Below are 10,189 nucleotides of genomic sequence, written 5' to 3'. Positions count from 1 at the left end.
CAAATCCTCTGTTTTGTATTTGAGGGAACAGGCCCACGGACTACCAGTCAGTTGTTGAAATCAGAAAAACTAGCAAATTCAAGAGCAGAGACTAGATCCAATTCTTTCTTTCTTTCTTTTGGCCTCCCTGCATGCGGCACGTGGAATCTTGGCTCCCCAGCCAGGGATTGAACCTGGGCCCTCAGCAGTGAAAGCGTGGAGGCCAAACCACTGGACCACCAGGGAAGTCCCCCAGTTCATATTTTATGTGGAAAACATCTACTTCTCATAATGGTGAACTAGGTAACTCAAACCTCCTAAGACCAACTGAAAAACCAACCAAACAAAATAAGCATCAGCCCATAGGAGGAAGGTTGACATGATCATGACGAATTACTGGGCCAAGATCCAGGAGAAACTGGCGCAGTTGGAAATCACTTTTGCCCCATATGCATTTCCCAATCCAAAAGAGAGAAATGAGGTGTGAAGCGGGGATTTTGGCAATGTTCTAGGCTAGGTAGGCTGAGTTTGGATCTGTCAAGGGTGGGGGCCCCATTATACCTCCCGTGCTTTTGTTTGACACCCTACAGGTATGAGTGAACCGTCTCGGAATGCAGCCCTGCTATAAGTCGTCGGACAGCCTGGAAAATTCCAGCCCCTAGAATTGGATTACATTCATCCTGGTTTGCTAAAACCCAGAGGCATATGGCAGAAGCAAACAAAAATCATCTCTGGGGAAAGATTACCCACAAACCTCAAATTATTTTTTTTAATCAGCTTTTCTTATACAACACCCAGCATACAATCAAAGATAACTGAATGGGTGAAGAGCCATGACAACGTATATTAAAACCAGCAAAAAAACAGTCCCACCTCCCCAAAAAAACCCCCAGACAATAGAAACAGAAGTACTGGGGGCCCCAAATATTAGAATCATCACACACAAATTATAAAACAACACGGTTTTCTATGATCAAGATGACAAAAGACAAGGTTAAACATTTCAGCAGAAAACTGGAAACCTAAAAGAGACACTGCATCTTTGAATAAAAATGAAATAGAAATTCCAGAGCTCAAATATATAGTAATGAATGAAGAACTAAATAGATACGATTTATTAGCAAATTAGATATAGCAAAAGAGAGAAACTGAATTGTCATGGTCAGGAGAAATCATAATTTCTTCCAGAAAGAAAAATGTAATAAATAAAATCCAGAAAGACGAAAGGATGGAAAAATACAAAAGGGAAGATAAAAAACTCAAATGAGTCAGTAAGAAGACACGCCACAGGAAAAGAGAAAAAAAGAGACAGCGTGGGGCAGAATAATGGTTAAAGAGCTAACAATCAACATGAGGGTTCCAAACTGATATGACATCAATTCACAGATTCTCCAAGTCCCGCTCAAGCCCCAAGCAGGATACTACAGAGAAACACATCTCTAGATGCATCCAGTGAAACAGCAGAAATCCAAAGACTAAGAGATGATCAGAAAACAGATAAAACAACCAAAGGAAAAGGACAAAGTACCGTCACAGGAGCAGTGGTTAGAAAGATAACACATGTATCAACAGAAATGAGGAAAGCCAGAAGATCACAGAATGATTCTTTTAATATGTTGGGGAAAATAGCAACAGAAAACCCTGCCAACCTAGATTTATTCCACACCCAGTAAAAATATCCCTCAAGATTTTTTCAGACAAACAAAAACTGAGAGTTCACCACCAGCAGACTCAAAAAAAATTCTAGAGGATATTCTTTATGGAGAAGGAATGTCAGAGTTATAGGAAAGAATAAAGAGGAAGAAAAAAACTGTAAATATGGTAAATTTAAACAAATATTGACAATATTAAACAACAGTAATAATGTTATAGACCTTCAAATATACACAGAATTAAAATATAGCATAGCAGTTGGGGAAGAAAATGGATGTAAAAGTTCAAATGTCCTTGCATAGTCTGGGAAGAGAATAAAAGTATAAGTACAATTACATTAGATTTTGATAAGTCAAGGATGCATGTTGTGCTGTCTAAGGTAACCACTAGAAGAATAGCAAACAGGTTTATAATTTCCCAAATAAACCAGAGAGGAAAAAAGGAATAACAATAAATACACAATCAATCCAGAAGGAGGAAAGAAAAAAGAGAAAGAGATACACAGAACAGGCATGACAAATAGCAAGATGGTATATTAAACTCCAAATAATTACTTAAAAATGTAAATTGACTAAATGTTCTAGTTAAAAGACAAAGATGGTTAGGCAGGGTTGAAAAATTACTAGATGGTGTCTGCAGGAAATATATCTATAACATAAAAATAGAGAGGATTTGAAAGGAAAAGAACGGAAAAGATATCATGCAAATGCTAACCATGAAAGTAGAGGTAGCTAAAAATATTAGGCAAAGTAGTTTCTCTTATTCCAGAGATAAAGACAGACATTTCATAATGGTAAAAAGATTCAGCTCATTAGGGGAACATAACAATTCTAAATTTGTATGCACCCAACACCACGCCCTCAAAATGAAACTAGAAAAAATAGAAAGAAATAAAGGAGAAACTGGCCTGCAATTTGAGAAGAATGTATGTTGCCACCATTTATACAATAATTTAATGAAGATCCTCGCTGATACAGTAACTCGAGAAAAATAAATAAAATAGATAATGATTTGAAAGGAAGAAAAGAGTATTTTAGATTTTTTTTTAAACATCTTTATTGGAGTATAATTGCTTTACAATGGTGTGTTAGTTTCTGCTTTATAACAAAGTGAATCAGTTATACATATACATATGTTCCCATATCTCTTCCCTCTTGCATCTCCCTCCCTCCCACCCTCCCTATCCCACCCCTCTAGGTGGTCACAAAGCACCGAGCTGATCTCCCTGTGCTATGCGGCTGCTTCCCACTAGCCATCTATTTTACATTTGGTAGTGTATATATGTCCCTGCCACTCTCTCACTTTGTCACAGCTTACCCTTCCCCCTCCCCATGTCCTCAATAGATTTTTTTTTAACTTATTATTTATTTATTTATTTATTTTTGGCCACGCCTCGTGGTTTATGGGATTTTAGTTCCCCAAACAGGGATCGAACCTGTGCCCTTGGCAGTGAAAGTGCGGGGTACTAACCACTGGACCGCCAGGGAATTCCCTATTTTAGATTTTTTTTTTTTTTTTAGATTATTATTTTCATAAAAAGCCTAAATTATTAGAATTTAAAAGTGAGTTAAGTAAGATGTTGCTGGTTACAAGTGCAATTTAAAGTTGATTTGTATTTCTATGTAACATCAACAGTTTAAAAAAAATTTTTTAACAGCATTTACAAAAATGTCAAAAAATGTTCAAGTGCCTGGTAATAAAACCAACAAAAGATGTTCTGGACCTCTATAGTACAGAAAGCTATCAACATTATTGAGAGAAAATAAAGAAGATCTAAATAAATGGAGAGCTATACCATGGTCATGATTCATTATTTCAAAAGTGTTGACTGATCTACAAAATCAATGCAAGCCCAATAAAAATCCCCAGCTTTTGTTTTGTTTTGCTTTTGGTGAAACATGACAGTTGGTTCTCATATTTACACAGCAATGTAAAGGGCCAAGAATAACAAAGACAATCTTGAAGAAGAACCAGAAAGGCAGACATGCTTAATCGAATCAAGACTTAACCTAAAGCTGCAGAAATAACATAGGGCGGGTTTTGGTGCAAAGATCGTCAGAAATAGAACAGAACAGAGAGCCCAGAAACAGCTTCACTCAACATGAGCCCTGCTTTATGAGGTGTGACCCTCGTCCCAGCTCAAAACAGCGTGTGTCCGACTCTATTGGAACTATTAGCAATGCCCTTTTTACTCTCAAAATCATGGCACAAATCCAGCACCCTGTCCCCCTCCAGGGTCACTGCCAAGAGCCGAGATCTTGGCACAAAACTTTACATCGGTTGGGGATAAGAAATATACTGGAGGATGAATCTGGCATTTAAAAAACCACCCAGGACTAAGGAAGGATCTGTTGTACTTCGACCTTGGAGAGGTCGATGGCTCGTAGACATGTACAGGTTACAAAGTGTAAAAGCATTTCTTGCAGGGTTCTAATCACATGTACAGAACTGCGACACCAGATCCTTTCTACCTGGATAAATAGTCAGTAGCTGGTGTGACAGGAGCCCAGCCTACAGGGTGTGGACAGAGCGTGCGGAGTGAATGAATCTGTCAAATTACTCTGCCAAAAAGGATAATTTGTAGTGTGAAATCCCACAAGTGTCATGGAACACAGGTGATTTTCTAGCACACAGGAGAGAGAATTTAAAAAACCAGGCTGCATAGCAAGAGGAAGTTACTGAAAGAGGTTTTTCCGGAAGTTCTGACGACAACCCTTCCTTTATTTTGTAAATCTGTTAACAATAAATTCTGGTAGTAAGATCTTTTGCTTCAGCAGATACCTAAGGGTTTCCCGTCAGTTAGAAATGTAAATGTTTTATTATTGCACAATATTTTAAAAAGTCAGTTTTCAAAGAATAAATGCATCGCAAATTTTAGTCTTCTGTGAAAATCTGATACATTAGCTGAAATATTTAGGAAACTGCATAAAAATTTTCCCATTTTTAAGTAAACCCAGATGTTTTCTATAAAGGCAAAACAGTAGATACTTAAAATTTTCGATTGCTTTCATATGACCTAAATATATTAAAAGGTAAGGACTTATGTGCCTTTTAAACTTATTAATTTCTTACTATATTTTATGTCCTACACTACTTGCTGTTGTTGCCTGCTGAATTAATTTTCAAAAATTGATGATTTTTTCATCATTGTGGGTTTTTTTAATTAACATATATTAACTCCAGAAATACTGTTAATCTAGAACAAGATTCACAGTCTTCCACTGAACCACAACAATAGCATGAAGCACCTCTTAAGATTGTTCAAATGAATTCTCTTTGTTCTGATTTCAAAGTCATTCACTGGTTTAATTTGCGTTCTCTTAGTGTATATTACGCGCTAAGCTCCGAACCAGGCCCTAAGGATGCAACAATGAACCAAACAAGATCCCCGCTCTAGGGTAGCTTACGTCCAGTTCATACCTCTGGTAAACTGACCCAGTGGTAGCTGCGGTACCAATCTTTTAATGTCACTATAGATTACTTTTGTTTGTTCTAGAATTTTATATAAATGGAATCATAAAATATGTGCTTTTTTGTGTTTGACTCTTTTCACTTAGCATGTTTTTGAGGTTCATCCATGTGGTCCTATGATTCCACAGGACCCACACAGAAAGCGCACCCAACCATTCGTCAGGTGGAAAATGAGAACCCAGTGTGTGCCTCTCCTTGTCTTGGTTGCTGAAGACAGAGGATAAACAAGGCGGAGTGATTCTCTTGGAGGTGGCCATCCACTTGGGGAGACAATTACCACAAGGAAATCAGCACCACAAAGCATGAGAGCTGAGGACAGAGGCAGAGGCACAGCATTGTCAGAGGGAGAAGTGATCAGTGATGCCCCCTGGGGTGGGGGTCAGGTAATCCTGGAACGGGGTGACTAGACACACAGTGCCATCCATTCTCTTCATTGCTTTTGGATAATGTTTGTTTTGTTTAATCATTGCAACCATCTATTTTCCTAACTAGGGATCACCTTTATTTGACTTTAGAAAGCTTATTAAGCTTTTGAAAAATGTCTGTATTTTGATAAATGCCATTTGCTATGAATTAACCAGTGTTTTACGTGGTACCTTCAATATCTTTAAGTAGGACAGCTCAAAAATGTTTCACGAAATGAACTCACCCATGTATTCAGCACCCAGAACAAGAAGTAGAATTCTCCCAGCCCCCTGGATGTCACAGCCCTGCCAAGGTACCCTCTCCTCTACTTTCTAAAGACCTAGAGGAGTTCTGTCTGTATACTCTCTGAGTTTCCTTAATTTTACATTTTGTGGATATATAGGTATTGTGTGTGGAGCCTGTGATAAATCTGTTTTGAATGACAACTTGCCTTGTGGAGAAAGCACCACCCTTGAGGAATGAAGCTCTGTATTGGTTTTGTGTGCACGTGTGATGATAAAATATTCCCCAAATAAACAACAAGGTCCTAGAACAGGGAACTATATCCAATATCCTGTGATAAACCATACTGGAGAAGAATATGAAAAATAATATATATATGTATAACTGAGTCACTCTGCTGTACAGCAGAGATTAACACATTGCAAACCAACTATACTTCAATAAAATTTTAAAAATATATTCATCAAATAAAGTATTTGGCTTTTCTATCCCTAGCTGTCTTCTCTGTTGGGTGTTAAGAAAGCCCGTAATTTTGAGCAAGGCTGTGACCAGTTACACAGGAAACCGCTGTCTTTCTGAGCGGTTCCACCACAGTTCTGTTACAACAATGAATAAAACTCTTGGTAAGGCTTCTTTGCGTGCTGCTTTTTAGAAGAAATAAAAGTAAATCAAAATCAGCATTGACATGGAAAATCCCAGTGAGGGAAAGCCGAATGATGGCTTAATTTATATTGCTGAGAACCACCAACCCAGCAATCAAGCGTTTCACGTGGGAAAACCCCAAAAAAGAGGGACGGGGCCTGTCTTCCTCCACCACGTCCCCACGCACCCACCCTGCCCACTGGCACAGTCCTGCCGAGTCCCGACCTGTAACGTGGGGAGATTCTGCTTTGATGTGATTCCCGCATAGGTCAAACTGTAAAAGGAAGGTAGTGTCTCACTTCACAGGGTCAGAGCGCTCACGGGACGGGAACTTCTCCAAACTTGCTATGAGTTTGTTTAATCCCCTAGACAATCTGCTGAGTTGGATATAACCGGTATCCTCATTTTACAGACGACAAAACCGAGAGACAGGGACATTAGGCAAGTCAAGGGTCACAAAGAGCCAGGGTTCAGCCTCCCAGGGAGGCTGGCCTGCAGAGCCCTTAGCCCCTGTACCGCACTCAGGATAACGCAGGGATGGGATGAGCTGACCGTGACTTACTGCTTGTCTTGAAGGTCACTGGTCAGGTGGAGGTATTAGTGCTCCTGTGTAGCGACGTGTGAATGTACTGTGCCGGCGGCCGGGGACCAGGAAGGAGCATGGCAGAGTCCTTGCTGTCAAGGAGTCCTTTTATGGAGGAAAATGGGAGGACGAGGTCAGCTGCAGAGGGCTCAGAGCCCAGAGGGCAGGTCCTACTAGGAAGGGCAGACCCAGAGAGCAAAAGGAGGCGGGCAGTGGCGCATCATGGGGGCCACATCCCTCACCTGGAAAAGTGATGAATGAGGCCCACGTTCCGTAAGTTTCCCCCAAACCCTACCATCCTGCCATCTTCATGCCTGGTCACCGTCCTGCTCAGGAATGGGCCCCACTGGCCACATGCTGGTGATCAAGTCAGCAAGACTGTGCCAGGCTGGCAAAGCAAGATACTGGGGACAATTGGGTGCGTCCTGTGACTGCAGTTCACTGTGCTGAGTAAAAATATAATGTACAGCCAGGGCTATGACCATGAGAAAAACAAAAGCCACAAAATGTTCCAGGTAGCAGGGACACTACCCTCCTCAGATGTGCAGACCCCTGGGGCCTGTGTTTACGGCATGGTCCACGTTTATGGAACGTAACGAGGGAGCCGGATGCTTTCGTTCTCTGGAAGAGTATTTGCTGTCACCCACTCCTGACGTCGACGCTTTCTAGCTCAGAGCTTTATGGGCTGTTATCCAAGATTGCTTGTGGGCTATTATTGAAGACGGCTCTGTCGCTCTGACAACCAAGCGTGTTGCCTGGCAACTATTTTCTTGTTGATTTCATATCTCCTCTTATCATGGTTTCTATATCTTCAGCAAATCTATCCCTCTTCTGCTCCCTCCTACTCAGAATGAAGTCTCTTTACATTCCTGAATTACCAGGCACAGAAACAGAGTGACGGATTCACCAGGCTTAATCCTAAGAGGCTGAGTGAGTTTCACTGCTATGACTGCGTCTCAACTTTGAGTTTGAAGCATTTTGGGAAAAATCCCTGCTGACTTTTAAAATGTGAGCTGTGAGGCTGGTGGCGGAGCGCACAGCTGTTCTGGGGGAGACACAGGTGAAGTTCGTTCGCGTTCGGGCTCAGGGTCACGCGCTGTAAGGAATTTGGTCAGAACTGGATTTTCTTGGGGAGCCGGAGGAATGTGGTGCTTTGAGTTTTCAACACAAAGCAACCAGGCGTGTTTCCTTTTTCTAGTGGTAAAAACGTTAGCAGATTCTTAAGCAGTTGTCATTCAAACTTGGAGGGCGCTGAGCACTTACTGTACCTGAACGAGGGCCGGTCTGAGCCAAGGAGACGCGCTGACCATCTGCAGCTGTTCCTGGAGGGTTCCATGTCCTCTGCCCGCACAGACCCTCTGACTAAGGCCTGAGATTCTACGGCTAAGCTACATCCTGTTGCCGTAAAGAATCCGGTGTGCTTTAACATAAAAATGCTTGCTACAGGAATAACTGTCTTCAGGCACCACTGATGTCCTAGTGAAGATCAGTCGTCACATCTTTGTAGGGCTGAGGATCGGAGAACAAGCTTGATGGGCGCGAGACCATGAGAACACCGGGCTCTGGGGAAAATGACAAAATAATGGGCCCTAGTGGGCCTCTGTCTGCAAGGACTGTGACAGTCTGGGGGCGACATCGCCCTCCTCCGTCGTGTTTTGAGATCTCAGTCAGAAGCAGCCAGGGTCGCCAGCTGCTTCTCTCCTGCATCTGTCCTCAGTGATGTAAACACACGTCCTCATATACCTGCCTCTCCGTGTCTGTATATGTTCTCCATCAGGGGTCTTGACCGAGGCGGTCTTGCCCCCAGCCCCAGGGGCGTGTGGCAACATCTGGAGACATCTTCTCGGGGGAGGTGCCAGGGCATCTGGCGGGGAGGTGGGAACGGCCTACAGTGCACAGGATGGCCCCTCGCAGAGAATGATCTGACCCCAAATGTCAACAGTGCCGCACGCGGTTGAGAAACCCTTCTCTACATGGAAGCAGAGCTGACTGTGCCCTTTCCTCGTTCCAGAATGCTGGTTTCTACACCCGTAACTATGGAAATACTACTCAACCTTCAAGTCCCCTGTCAACACGCCTCCTCCTCCCGAATCTTCTCCTGATACACCGATGTTCTCACCCGCACGCTTGACCTCTGTTGCTTCCTTTAACACTTACCAGATACTTCTCTGAATTATCACTGGTGACCCTGGCTTAAAGCTGCTAGTAGATTGTAAGCTCCTTGAAGGCAAAGACCCATTTCTTTCTTATTTTTGTTCCTTCTTCAGATCCTAATAATACAACTAAAATACAAAACAGACCATGAACAGTACTATAATACCGAAGATGCTGTATGAGCCCTGCTGGAGTGTGAAGGAGAGAAAGATGGATTCTGATGTAGGAGATGGCACCGAACCAAGCCTTCCTATTACTAGCAGATTTACTCTCTGACATAAAGTGCCAACTCTTTCCCAGTTACATGTAGAAGTATTTTAATTATGAGTACATTTGGCCTGCCATAAACTTAGCTTGGAAGTTCTCTCACTGATTTTGATATTCCCAGAACTTACACATTCAATCTTTTAATGAATAAATGAGTGAATACAACTAGGTAACCAGGTCCAGTGATCACAAGGGGTTTAAGTTGAGACGTGGTGCCGTGAGGTCTCTGAAGGGCAGGCTGGTCCCCACTTCTTCCTTCTCCACTCTGTTCAAAGGAGGCCTTTCTGGACCTTTCTCCAGCGAACCCGGAACACCTGTAGAAACTCGGATGAAACTAACTGGTGTCGCAGGAATTTGATTCAGTGCACAGTCAGGAGAGGGGGTAACTTTGTTAATCACACACTTACTGAGCGGAGGCCGGTCTCAGGCTAAACTCTCCATGACCATAACCTACTGTTATTTATTTTAATGCGTTTTTTTGTTTGTTTGTTTCAGGCAGCAGTATTATCAGGATGACTGAATTAGGAAATGGTGTTTGTTAGGCGTATTGCTGGAGACAGAACAAATGATCTATCAGAATAACTGACTTTGCTCTGTTCTTTCCCCACCACAGTTGAGCCTCCGTCACGCAGGCAGAGTGACAGTTGGTGATGCACGATTACTGCAGGAAGTGGATTAAATAACTCAGAAGGACTTCCCTGGTGGTGCAGTGGTTAAGGATCTGCCTGCCAATGCAGGGGACACGGGTTCGAGCCCTGGTCCAGGAAGATCCCACATGCCACGGAGCAACTA

The sequence above is a fragment of the Balaenoptera physalus genome (genome assembly GCF_965194825.1).
Source record: "Balaenoptera physalus genome assembly, chromosome: 11".
In the NCBI taxonomy this organism is placed as follows: Eukaryota; Metazoa; Chordata; class Mammalia; order Artiodactyla; family Balaenopteridae; genus Balaenoptera; species Balaenoptera physalus.
The sequence above is the reverse complement of the archived record's forward strand: the minus strand, read 5'-3'. Positions refer to the sequence as shown.